This window comes from Giraffa tippelskirchi, chromosome 12 (genome assembly GCF_054371585.1).
Source record: "Giraffa tippelskirchi isolate mGirTip1 chromosome 12, T2T-mGirTip1v1.2.pri, whole genome shotgun sequence".
In the NCBI taxonomy this organism is placed as follows: Eukaryota; Metazoa; Chordata; class Mammalia; order Artiodactyla; family Giraffidae; genus Giraffa; species Giraffa tippelskirchi.
Window position 1 is genome coordinate 59,301,124 of NC_137286.1, and position 14,102 is coordinate 59,315,225.

Here is a 14,102-nt window from a genome sequence, read left to right on the forward strand (position 1 = left end):
AATGATTTTAGTCCATTCAGAAAGTATTTTAAGACAAAACCTTAAAAAGGAGAATCAATATGCTTTTCCCTTTCTTTCCTGTTACAAAAATCTTACAAAAGATAACTTTCTGTGTATATCTCTATAGCATTTTATACTAGTTTCATATTTACTTTTATCTTTTTTATTTATACTTAGAAGTTTTGTTTTATTTTTGTTCAAAACAGGTTTTTTTTCACTGCTTAAAAAGCCATGTTTAATTAGTTTTGTAATATTAGAAAACTATTTCAATAAATTAGAGATTTCCTTGGTTAAAATACTGAAATTATGGGAAATGAGGCAGAACTAACCGTAAGAGAAGAAATGTAGTCCCAATTTAGGTTTTATTTCAGAAATTGAAATTAAGATACTTTATTGTGTAGGGATCTAATTTATTTGCCTCCATACATTGTTATAGTTCTGAAAATGCATTTTAAATATCTCCCATGTTTTTCTGCCTTAACCATTCCTTTTGGACAGTAATTGATTGATTCTAACTGCCCCCAAAAATCTGCTACTTTTATTAGAAAAAAACCCTTATTTTTTTTAATAATCAGTTGCTTTAAATGGAAAGTAATAGTCTGATCACAGTTGGAGTCCGTCTGCTGCTTGATTCGCCCATCGTTTTATTCGTGTCTCACTCCTTCAGTGTCTGTGAGGCTTTTGATCTTGCTTTCGTTGATCACTTACACTACACGGTTACATTTTTAACCAAACTCCTTAGCACAGTTATGTTTTTATCAGTTGTAAATTATTATATATCATTTAGCTTTTATGTTAAATCTTATTACTTATGTGCAATATAAACTAGTAGACTCTTTCCTTGTTACATATCAGAATGCATTTTGAATCGTAATTTTATAAGGTTGGAAATCTTGATTTGAGTAAGCTTCATAAGAGACTTTGTAACTGGATTTCTTTGAAACAGAAGGTGTCCCTGGTGTTTAGTTTAAAATGACATCTTATTTTAAAAACCTCTCTGTCTTATCAAAAGCTCCACTGCCTTAAGTCAAAGAAAAAGAGGTGACCTTAATAAACAAATAGATATTCAGGCTAGTTGCATTTTGGAAGGCAACCACCTCCTTAACCCTATCTGCTCTGCTCTTTCGTTGCAGCAGTTTTTGTTCTTGGGCCCTGGAGGTTGAGGGTACTTCGCACAGCCTAAAGCTTACTTCCTTAGAGAATATGAAGAATATAGTGTGATTTAATCCTCACAGAATTTTCCAGCTACCTGAGTCTTCATCTCTGTTGTGGTCAGCAATGAGTGTAAGAGAGTAAATCTCAAACATTTTTTAGCACTCCTCCTGTATTATAGTTTGCTTCAGTATGAAAGAAAATATTTGCAGCTCAGTTATCAGTTGGCATTTTGATGTTTTATTTTTCAATTGAATTTCTTGGACATAAGCAAACATGAGTTTTACCAATAGCTCTTCTTGAAGCTCTGAATTATATAAATACAAGATACATTATATAAATAAAAGAAGACACATTGAATTATAAGGGATTTAATTAGTTGCGATAGGATAAATTATAAAACTTAATGCACCTTTCTTGTATGTCAGTGTCTTACTGAGTTAATCTTCATAAGGCTGGATAATTACCATTGTAAGACAGTCTTTCTTCCACATGTAAAAGTGATATGCAATTACCTCCTCACTAGTAGTGCATACATACTTGAGTTCTTTTTATTGGTTGTAGTGATGGCTTTATACTAATGGATCTACCAAGATTGTTGTGAACCAAGCTAAATTAACAGGATAAGCGTAATGACAAATACTTATATAGAGCTTCCTGTAGGCCACTTTCTAAGTGCTTTACAAATATCTTACTTAAGGATATTTTTAGAATATCATTTTAAGTATATTTTCCTTTTACATATAGTTTTGTTTCAAACAGTTATACTAATTGGAAGCAAACGTTTAGTCTTGTATTTGTTTATTTAACAAAAATTTTTGAGGGACTCCTGTGTGCCAGGGACTCCACAAAGTGATTTTTAGATTTCGAATTGAAGCCACAATACTGTTTTTTTTCCCTACCTGTAGTTCTGTAAACCACTGAAATATACTTTTACCAACTGTAGATTTTATATTAAACTTCTGACAGGGTGGTTCTGGACTCTTTGGCCATCTCATGTGGCTGAGTACATTAGCAATAAATAAGAGTCATGAACAGCTACAAGTGATCTACTTTAGACTGTTTCCTTATGTAGTATGAACAACAGTGAAACTAACTGCAAACTTCGTGAACAACTTTTATAAGGCCTCTAACCTGAATTCACCCATTTCCTGTTGCATATGATAGTTTTTTAAAACTAGCAGGATTTTACTTTCCCCCATATTACTGAAATATTCTTTGACAGAATCTTGAATATATTAAAATGTAGTCTTGTGTGGATGTATTTCTATTCTATTGGATCTAAGACACAGGCCCTTTTGGCATGTACTGTGGAGAATAGAGGGATGCGTGCCCTGTACTGTTGATCACTTCTACGTAGTCTACAAAATAGGGGCATGCATGAAATTAGATCTAACATGTTTTCTGGGAGCACTGTGGAATAAATACAATAAAGTAGAAGTAGTTGGTATTTGAATATTGTGATGATAAACAGAGGAGGACATAATACATTTATCTACCTTTCAATTTTTAACCACAGGTATTAGGAACACATATACAGAATGGTGTTTGTATCTTTGCTTTTCCTTATTTCATATTAATTACATTTTAAAACTAGTCTCTTAAAATTTTAATCAGTTTTAACATTTTAATCATAGTTGATAAAAATTTTTTCTTTATAGCTTTTTAAAAATCAACAGCATTTACTTATTTTAAGTTGCATTTAGGTATTTTAAATTAAGATAACCAGTGTCTTGGATGTGTATAACACCTATGATGTGGTACATTCTTTATTTAAAAATGAGTTTTACTACTTTATTATCTATAGTTCATTAGAAGACGTCAAAGATATACACTGTATCTTTTTATGTAAGTACACATTGACACAAAAAAAGATGGCAGATTTTGTTTGGTCCTATCAAAGATAGTAATTTAACCGGAAGGTACAAAGAAAATGTTATAACCTCCAAATTTTCTTTTCAGGATATTGATTTAAAATTTTGTGAACTTTATTATGCAATTTTATAAGAACATTAGATATATCCTAGAGTACTAGAAACTAGAAATGAAAATCACCAGTGTTATTAGTTGCCATTATTCATTCACATGTGTGTATAAATTGAATTTAAATTCAATAAAAGCCTAGACCCAACAGAATGGTTCTGCATCAAAATAAAAATTATGCTAAAGGCATGAAGTGAAATAGCAGCTGCTACACAATAAATGCCCAAGATTACTTTGTAATGATATATCTTTCACTTTGCAGTACTTGCAATAATATATGAAATATTAGGTATTTCTCCATGTAATATATTTAAAATAATGACTTGTTGGCATTGAGCATTCAGTAAACAGTTAATGTGGTGATTCAGATCATTGTGCTGCCATTTAAGCTGTGAATACAGAAGCCATGGCCATTTATCTTTCTTATTAATATCTTCTGAACTGTTCCCAAATAGAGGTACTTTATTCATCACAGAATACTATATTACTTAAAAGATTTTTTTTCACTTGCATTATACATCATTTGATCATCATGTCCAAGGTAAGCTTTTTCAGAAGCAGAACTTGAGGTCAGAGTTAAATGACTTGCCTAGAGTCATGTCGGAGAAGGCAATGGCACCCCACTCCAGTACTCTTGCCTGGAAAATCCCATGAACGGAGGAGCCTGGCGGGCTGCAGTCCATGGGGTCACTGAGTCGGACACGACTGAGCGACTCCACTTTCACTTTTCACTTTCATGCCCTGGAGAAGGAAATGGCAACCCACTCCAGTACTCTTGCCTGGAGAATCCCAGGGAAGGGGGAGCCTGGTGGGCTGCCGTCTATGGGGTCGCACAGAGTTGGACACGACTGATATGTACAGCAAGAGTCATGTAGCAGTTTAATGGAAGAAGTGGGATTAGAACCTGGGTCTTTAACATTAACTCCTCCCTTTGTTCCCCAGTTTACCATATCCATTGGAGCTCTGCAACATTTCACCATAAACAGATAAGATTTTATACATATACCAGTAATGTATTAACATGTGACAAACATGAGTAAGTTTTCCTCAATAATGAACAGAAAATTAGTGAGGTAATTGAATAAGAATAATATAAAACATTTTCAATGTGCTTATTATGACCTGGTACTCTTCCAAGGGCTTTTATTGATATTATTATCTTATTGATGAGATGGTTAGCTAGCATCACCAACTCAATGGACATAAATTTGAGCAAACTCCAGGAGATAGTGGAGGACAAAGGAGCTGGCATACTGCAGTCATGGGGTCACAAAGAGTCAGACACAACTTAGTGACTAAACGACAACACCAAGATTATTTTATTGAATCCCTCTAATTGTCCCCATTTCACAGTTGAGGAAATTGAGGCACAGTGACGAATGAAGTAAAATGATGATAACTTGCATTCTGAAGGAAGAGAAAATCTGCTTTTTGAGTCTTACTAGTTCTTCCCTGGTTTAAAATTACAGCGGAATTTGGAAATAATATAGAAAGGAGGATAGGGAGTCAATATAAGATGCGTTTATGAATTATTAAATAAAAACAGCTGGTAGCAAAAGTAATCATACCAGTGATTCATGCCATTTAAAATCAGTGGTTCTTAAAGTGTGATGCCTTGACCAGAAGCATCAAGATTACCAGAGAACTTGTTAGAAAGAACTTGTTAGAAAGTTCTGAGGTTCCAACTCAGACCTATTGCATCAGAAACTTTTGAGATGAGACCTGAGCATCCTGATATTAACTTGAATCAACTTGTCCTAAGTGCAGTGAGACTAAAAGCTTCAAGTTAACATACAATCTTTCGGCAGTGGTTATCCAGCTTTTAAAATATTTTTATCCCTAAGACTTCCTCTGAAATAATTTCAAATAGTGAGCAAGCATAAGTCATAATTTTTAAGACCTTCTAAAGAGTAGTTCAAAATAGTATGCTGATATTGGTGTGAATTGCAAACTAGGGAAAACACATTTTTAATGGGTGACATTTTGATTCAATTCTATATGGTTATCATGTGCTTCTTTGAGTGTATTTAGGGGATCTGGTGGGGATGTGTGGGGAGATGGACTCCAGTTCCTCAGTTGAGCAAAAAAAATAGATGATTTTTTTCTCCTGAGATCATTTTCTCCTGAGATCACCTAGCTACAGAACTGGAGGTGTGATTATGTTTAGGATTTCTGACAGTATTATTACAGCCTCAGAAAGTCTTTTTGAGCCCATCAGTTTTTTCTCCCCATATTACAGATGAGGAATGGAACAGACAGGGAGTGTTTAAGAGGCTTGCCTAATGTTTTACAGGGCTGCAGTGGAGCGGCAGGGAAAGGGAAAAAATAATGAAACATCTGAAGACAAGACAAAGCTTTCCTCCACCTCCAGTCCCCTGCCCTGCTCTTTTATCCCTAACAGAGCCTGAAGCAGCAGGATGGTGATTCACAGGGTGAGGCACCCACTCCTCATGGCCCTCCTCTCCCCACGTGTCCTGCACCATCACCTCACACAGCAGTCACCATAGCTCTTGCAGTTTTGGTTTTACTATTTTCATTTTGCTATGTATTTGAATATTATTATTTATCATACAATTATTGGTTTTCATTTATGTGCTTTTTATAAGGAATTGTGCATCTCTGCGTGTGATTTTTATTTTCTTGAAGTCAGGTTTTTCTCCATCAAAGGTTGATGTTACTGAAAAATAAACAGGAGTTCATGTCATGGGTGGAAAGGGTTGTGATATATATACATATGTATAACTTCATAATACAGCTCACATTTCTGAAATGTATTTCTTGTGGTTATTGATAAATATCTTTGTATCCTTTTTATATCCCTATGTGTCATGGGTTGAGTGTTTCAGTACTTAGGATGAGATAAATTGTTCTTTTTTCTCGGGAAGTTCTTCGATACATTGACCAAATTTTTGACCAACGAGGGAAGGAAGGTACAGAGGACTGAGAGAAGAGTGGTCAGAAAAGCTTCCTCTAGAGGTGACGCCATCACCTGAGTCCTTCAAAGGATAGTTTTGGAGAGAGAAAGCGGGTCTAGGGTGGGTGGGACAGCTTATGTGAAAAGTAGGAAATGAAGCATAGCATGCTTATTTTGCAGAGTTAAAAACAGCCAAGAATCGCTGCAGTGTAGTGTGAAGAGTGGAGATAGCTAAAACGCAAGAAGTAAACCAGATCCCAAAGAGATGTATAACACCCTTGACTTCTTCTGAAGATTTGGGTACCTGTTGAAAGAGCCTAATAAAGCTGCCTGAGTTTTACTGAGTCTTGCAATTCCCAAGCTGTAAATCGTTAGAATTGCCTTATAATTTTTTTGAAAGGGGTTGAAGAGAAGTGATGAGAAAAGGGTAAAAGTATTGGATGTAATGCATCATTTCTTCATTTTTTAATTTATCGAACTGATATGTATCATACTGTATATGACACGTACTGGACACTAGGAATATGGTGGTAACTGGACACGCTTCTTCTGTTTCCCTAATAGGGTTATGTGCAACTATTTTATTATCTTACCTCAGAAGTCCCTTTGTTGGATACATTTCAGTATGGATTCAAGGCACTTAGGATTCTAAGATATTGATGTTTACCACCAAATATTAACCATTCAGCATATAAGCATCATATTACTATTAGAGCTAGAAGCCTATTTAGAGCAAAAGATGTCGAGTGCTTACCTTATTCAACAATGATATGGGTGTGCCTGAAAAGCAAGATATAGCTATAGTCTTAAGTGGTATTTCAGTTCTTTTATATAAAGATAGCTAATACAGACATTCAGTTTAAAGAAAACTGGCCATTCAGTTCATTTAAAATTAAGAGGATAACTATATGTTATATTTATTAAGTTGGTGCACAAGTAATGTGGTTTTGTGTTGTTGAAATTTGCCATTTGATATTGGAGTGCATTCTTAAATGTGGTTTTGTTATAGATCATTTTAATGCACATTTCTTACTTTATGTTTTTTTTTTCACTAGTGACTTCTTATTTCCTGTATATTTTAGACTAGGGAAATGATGTTAGACAAAAAGCAAATTCAAGGAATTTTCTTAATTTGAGTTCAAAATGGGTCATAAAGCAGTGGAGACCACTCACAACATCAACAATGCATCTGGCCCAGGAACTGCTAACAAACATACAGTGCAGTGGTGGTTCAAGAAGTTTTGCAAAAGAGACAGTAGCTTTGAAGATGAGGAACATAGTCCCCAGCCATTGAAAGTTAGCAATGACCAGTTGAGAGGATCATAGGAGAAGTTAGCTAAACTCAGTGTCGACCATTCTACTGTCGTTTGGCATTTGAAACAAATTGGAAAGGTGAAAAAGCTCAGTAAGTGGGTACCTCAGAAGCTGGCTGAAAATCAAAAAACAGTCATTTTGAAGTGTTGTCTTATTCTACGCAACAACAGTGAACCATTTCTCAATCGAATTGTGAGGTGCGATGGAAACTATATTTTATATGACAACCAGTGATGACTTGTTCAGTGGTTGGACCGAGGAGCTCCAAAGCACTTCCCAAAGCCAAAGTTGCAGCAGAAAAGATCATGGTCACTATTTGGTGGTCTGCTGCCCATCTGATCCCACACCTTTCTGAATCCCAGCAAAACCATTACATCTGAGAAGTATGCTTAGCAAATCAGTGAGATCCACAGAAAACTGCAACACCTGCAGCTGGCATTGGCTAACAGAATGGGCCCGATTCTCCATGACAGCACTCCACCACACATCGCGCAACCCACACTTCAGAAGTTGAATGAATAGGACTACGAAGTGTCACCTCATCCACTGTGTTCACCTGAGTTCTCGCCAGCCGACTACCACTTCTTCAAGCATCTCGAGAGCTTTTTGTAGGGAAAACACTTTCACAACCAGCAGGAGACAGAAGTTGCTTTCCAGGAGTTCATTGAATCCCAAAGCACAGATTTTTATGTTACAGGAATAAGCAAACTTATTTCTCATTGGCAAAAATGTATTGATTATAATGGTACCTATTTTGATTAAGAAAAGTGTATTTGAGGCTAGTTATAATGATTTAAAATTCACAGTTCAAAACCACAATTACGTTTGCACCAACCTAATATTTTGAAGTTGTTTTTGTAGCTCAGTCCTGGGGAACTCAGTTTTGGAATCTATAGAGTCTAAAGAAAGCAAGATATTTTCTTGGCATAAATAGTCATAACTGTACTTTTTAATTTATAATTGTGCAATCAGTGTTGTACCTATAAACAATTCTAATGGTAGTATAAACTGCTTATATAAACAATTTTGAATAATAGTATGCACATACATTATAATTATCTAGGTTTTTGTTTGATGGGTTAATTCATAACTTTAATGTATACTTTAATCCTTATGTATCCTAAGGCTGTTCTAGCACGCTGGTATGTGATTATATTTATTTATTCAAATAATATTACTAGTAGTTCTTGTTTTAGTTCATTAGCACTAAAGTACCAGAAAGTAAACTTTTAATACTGTTTTGAAAATGTTAGTGAATAATGTTGGTAAATAAGCTATATGCTTAAATCTTCGTGAATGTATGAATGCTTGATTATTCATATTGGAATTTACCTCTTATAATTCAACAGAGAATCTTTTTCTGAAAGATTTTGCTTCTGTACAAATTTCTTTGCATATAACTGGTTAGTCATTTTGTGGCAATTTCTGGACTTCACTTATTTCTAGAATCTGTCTTAACCTCAAAAACAGTTATGTTCTACAAAGAGAACTTGGACGTATCAACTAGTATTTGTACAGGAATTTAAAATTTTTGCTGCTTCTTTATGCCACCAGTGTTCATACAGAATTATCTCATAGTATTATGTAATTAAAATATTGTTATTGCTATTTTCCACATTTGTATAGCTCATTAAGTTTTTAAAAATTGCTCTGTTACTTTGAAGAGTGAAACCTACCAGTTATGTTCCATAGGACAGTAGAAAGTAAGAGTTTAGGTGGATATTTAGCTGTTCTGTGAGAAGTGTTATTAGAATTCTCAAATCCTATCATTTGATATTTTTCTTAATAACAATTCAGATATAATTAGTATTATGGCTAGCGTTTCTTGGATATATTAGTTACTGAATGATTTTGGGTATGCATATAGAAAAAATCAATATCTGCTTCACCTCATACAAATTTCTGTTGAATAGAGAGTTTGTGTAGAGGAGTAATACAAATTGAGTGTAGTTGATGGAACATCTTGCATACCAGGCTGTGACATTTGTCCTGTGGTCATTGGGCAGCTGTTAAAGGTATTTAAAAGTCTAAGTAGTCAAATAATTGTAAGAATGATAAGCTGGCAACAGATAATTAAGTTTTTAAAAGAAGTTTATAGAAATAGACTGTTACCTCATCTCTTAATTGTGATAGGTTTTTAGCTATGTTGAGATTTATCTGATGCTATTCCACTTGGTTTGAATGGGGAAGTAGGATTAAATTGGGGATTTAGGCTGTGTTCTAATTCACACATCACACTCTTTCTTAACTGAGCTATTAAAAAAATGAGTACAATATTTGTACAAAAGGAAATGTTTAGAATTTGACCATAGTGTGAACATCAAATATTATTTTATAGTCTGTACCATATGATCTCCTTTAGTACAGCAATTTAAGTTAAAGTATTTTTTACTTAAAATCACTTCATTATTATTTGTCATGCAGAAATGACTAAATAACCAAATTACTGTGAAAAGGAGTCTGTGTTATGAAAATGTCTGGAAGCCTTGATCTAGTGCTATACTTAATTGGTAAGGAACCTGGGTCCAGACAAAGTAAAGGACTTGTCCAAGGTCTTACCAGTACATAATAACAAAACCGGGACTTAAATCATGTTGTCTTGAAGGTCTTGGGTCTGTCTCTGAAACACTGTAGATCCTTTGAGGCAAAGATTTTGTGAAAAGGATTAATATCCTCCCTGGTGGAGTCCCACAGATCCAGCGCTGGCCTTCGATGCATGAAGCAGGGCACCCAAAGCCAGAGTTCTGGGACGCCAGCCAGCAGAGGGATGGGGTGGGGAGGGAGGTGGAAGCAGGGTTCAGGATGGGGGACACGTGTACACCTGTGGCTGACTCATGACGAGGTATGGCAAAAACCACCACAGTACTGTAGAGTAATTAGCCTCCAATTAAATAGATTAATTTAAAGGGAAAAGAAAACAGTGACCTATAAAATTAATCTAAAATTGCTCACTTCAGTGTTAATTCATTTATGATAGTGTTAAAAATCCATCATGTTACCCAAAGCTAGTATGGACAAAAACATAAAATATCCTTAAGTGGGAATGGAAGTAAAGCTCACAGGTGAAGAGGACATGATTTTCTTCACTCTAACACTGGGAAGAATGCCTTTATTTCAGTACCTCCCCACCTTCCACATCTCCTCCCAGTTCAATATATTACTTCCAACTTTTAGAGCAGTAAACAGGCCTTAAAAGGAAAAAAGTACAGGTGCTTCTGCTGTAATGCAGTTTATGCATGCTTGAAAAATGTTACAGATTGTAAAACCTATGGAACTTTATGTTCTAAGCACCAACATCCATTCAAAAATAGTAACTGAGAAGATAGATTGAATGGCTCAGTGAGGCAGCTTAGTGTAGCTAGTGGCCACAACAGTGGATATGGTAAATTCACCAAATTATTTAAATAGAAATGCTGGCTATTCTATTAATTAGGCTATTCTGTTAATTAGGACAGAGATAGTGGGTCTTAGGACAGTGCAGATGAAGTGCAGCAATGAGCCATCGAGGGGAAGAAGGTGGTTATCATTAGAGTAGATATGGGAACCTGAAGCGAGGCTGGGAGTACTCCTTTGAAGCTGTCATTTAAAATTTTCTTATAATACAGATAAATGTTCCTGCTGTCAGGAGGATGTTTTTAGTACTTTTCCCTGCTTCTTGGCTCCTCTTTCCTAGGAGTCACCACCGATAAACCGAAGTGACTTCTTCATTATATCGGCGTCATCCCCTGTCCCCCAGCGTCATATGAACAAATCTGCGTTGCAGATACATTATAGTAGAGCGGACTGCTGTGTGATCACAGAAGCGTTTCTCCTTTTTGTTTTCTAAGAGGTGATGTTCATTAGTTTATGTTCATCCGAATAAATGGCTGCTATACAAAAGAAAATTATTCAGAGAGGGAAATTTTTCTAATCTCCTTCGAGGTATACAGAAAGTTGTTTTCATAGATTCTATTGGCTTTTGTTTCATATAGTTCTGTTCATTGGCTATCTTAATATACCTTGATATAGAACTCCCTAGGTATAAATTCCAATGTGACGATTATTCATAGTCAGAGTAATAAACATTTCCAAGTTTTCAGTAAGCTACATAAGGTGCTTTCACACTACTTGGTATTTTTATAAATCATTGCCTCAGATATCTTTCATTATAATGAGAAATGGAATGCTTAGTAACTTATCTTTGTGCGTCGCTAGTGGCTACCACAGTGGGTGTTATAGACGTACCTGAGATTTAACATTTTTTGTTGTTTTTATTGAGATATTATTCACAAGCCATAAAATTTACCATTTTAAATTCTACAATTCAGTGGTTTTTAGAACATTCACAAATTTGTGCAACCATGAACACGAATTCTAGAACATTTTCGTCAAACCTAAAAGAAACTTGGTACCCATTAGCAATCATTACCTGGTTCCCCTTCCCACCACATCCTGGTAGCCACTAATCTGCTTTCTGTGTCTATGGAAGTGTCTGTTCTGGATATGTCATATAAATGGAATTATACAGTATACGCTCTTTTGTAACTGGGTTCTTTGATTTAGCATAATGTTTTCAGGGTTCATCCATATTGTAGTATGTATTAGTACTTCTTCTGTGGCTTATTGATGTCTTATCTCACCCCATTTATCATGTCAGATCAACTAAGTCTCCAGTCTGGTTTAAACATAATCTGTTGATCAAACCGTTGAGTTTTTTAAAAAATGTTTTCCAAGGCTTTTGAAAAAAACAATTAATTTAATTAACTAATTAATAATATTTCATTCTATGGATGTACAATATTTTATTTGTCCACTCATCACTAAGAAACACTGGGGGATTTCTGCTTTTGGCCTGTTTTGAAAATGCTACTGTGAAACTTGTGTGCAAGTGTCCATAGGGACATACTTTCATTTCTCTTGGGTATCTCACCAGGAGTGAAATTTGCTAGTAGCAAATTTGCTGTGTTTCTTTGGGGGAAGTTGATGGTGGAACTCTGTGGAAAATGTGGAATTCTAAGCAAACAAAAAATCATCAGAAAACAGCTTTATAGGTATCATTAAAAATATTTGACTCATTTTTTCTGCAAAATGTAGATTTTTTAAATTTTACTAACATTAGGCCAGATTATCTGTACCAATTCTTAGGCTGAAGACAACTAAAAATGCTCAGTGAGTTGCACAAAAATTTTGTTTTGGCATCAAAGAACTGATAAGGAATATGTCAGGCCAAAATCTAAGGAAAGGTTAGAACCTAGTGGTAGGCAAGTGTTTAAAGCTATGGCTACCCTGAATCATTTGTCTATCTGGATAAGCCAGTTAAAACACTAACCGTGGTGGATACAGAGGCAGGAGGACAGTTACTACTTCTTGATTTCTGATTTTAATAGATTGCTTCCCACATCCAACTGGGACCTTCAAAAGAAGGAAACTCACTGCTTTTTCCCTTCCTGCAAAAGATTGCAAAGTATTAGTTGCTCAGTTCTGTCTGACTCTTTGCGACCCCTGACTGTAGCCTGCCAGGCTCCTCTGTCCGTGGGATTCTCCAAGCAAGAATACTGGAGGGTGTTACCATTTCCTTCTCTGGGGGATCTTCCCTACCCAGGGATAGAACCCGGGTCTCCTGCACTGCAGGTGGACTTTTTCCCATCTGAGCCACCTGGGAAGCTGTCAAAGATTGCTAGGAGAGTTCTTTTTTATTGACCAGATAGGGCAAAGAGGAGAAAAAATTAAAAAAGAGAACCTACCTCTGAGATACCATAAAATAAGTGCCAGCATTGTGCAGAATCACTGGCCAACGGCATATAATACAAGAAGTCCAAGAAAAGTATTAATAATGTCCCAGTTAGCTGGATAGAGCAAATATATTTCCTTTTTGAATAAATGCATCTTAGTGTCAACATCAAAAATTTTGAAATAACCTTTCAAGACCATTGAGCATCCATCATACAGAAATGACCAAGCATAAGAGAAAATAATGCACAGTAAGCAAAATGCAGCAAGTAGTAGCAGAAACTGATACTAAATATTTAGGTATTATTATACCTAGATTATAAGCAATTTCACTTTCTATATTTTAATTTTTTAAAAAACTTACAAATATCTGTATGAAACAAAACATTGTAAAAGAAGTGATATAGCACTTGAAAAAGAATGAAATACTTCCAGAAATGAAAAAAAATACAACAGCCAAAATTTAAATCTTAGTAGACATTTTGGAGGGATTTCCCCAGTGGCTCAGCTGTAAAGAATCTGCCTGCACTGCAGGAGACATGGGTTCAATCCCCAGGTTGGGAAGATCCCCAGGACAAGGGCATGGCAACCCACTCCAGTATTTTTGCCGGGAAAATTTCTTGGACAGGGAAGCCTGGCAGGCTACGGTTCATGGGATCGCAGAGTCAAATGTGACTGAAGCGACTGAGCATGCATGCAGACATATTGAAAGTTTATTTGAAATAGCTGAAGAGGAAATTTGTGGACTGAAAAGAAAAAGTTATCTATAATACAGCACAAGAAGATGAAAAGGTGGAAAATGCAGAAGAGATAGAAAAGGAGGATTGGTTAGAAATTCAAACTTGAATTGGCATTCCTGAAGGAAAGAGACTGGGGCAGAGGCAATATTTGAAGACATAAGGACAGAATTTTCTGGGATTAATAAGAGTTCATAGTCCTCAGATTTACAAAGCCCAGCAAATCCCAGGCAGAGTTAAAAACCTTTTTAACCTTTGCATAGACGTATTGCAGTGAACTGCAGAAAATAAAA

The 14,102-nt window shown here is 35.5% G+C and overlaps 1 protein-coding gene and 1 long non-coding RNA gene across 37 annotated transcripts in view; both read left to right on the forward strand.

Annotated features, from left to right (window-relative positions):
- MEF2A (myocyte enhancer factor 2A) overlaps positions 1–14,102 on the forward strand; it is a 167,549-nt gene that overhangs the window by 102,910 nt on the left and 50,537 nt on the right. The window lies entirely within an intron of this gene.
- LOC145530280 (uncharacterized) lies at positions 8,791–13,852 on the forward strand. Its single transcript, XR_014071631.1, has 2 exons — positions 8,791–11,994; positions 12,855–13,852. It is a non-coding gene; the product is annotated as an uncharacterized LOC145530280 (long non-coding RNA).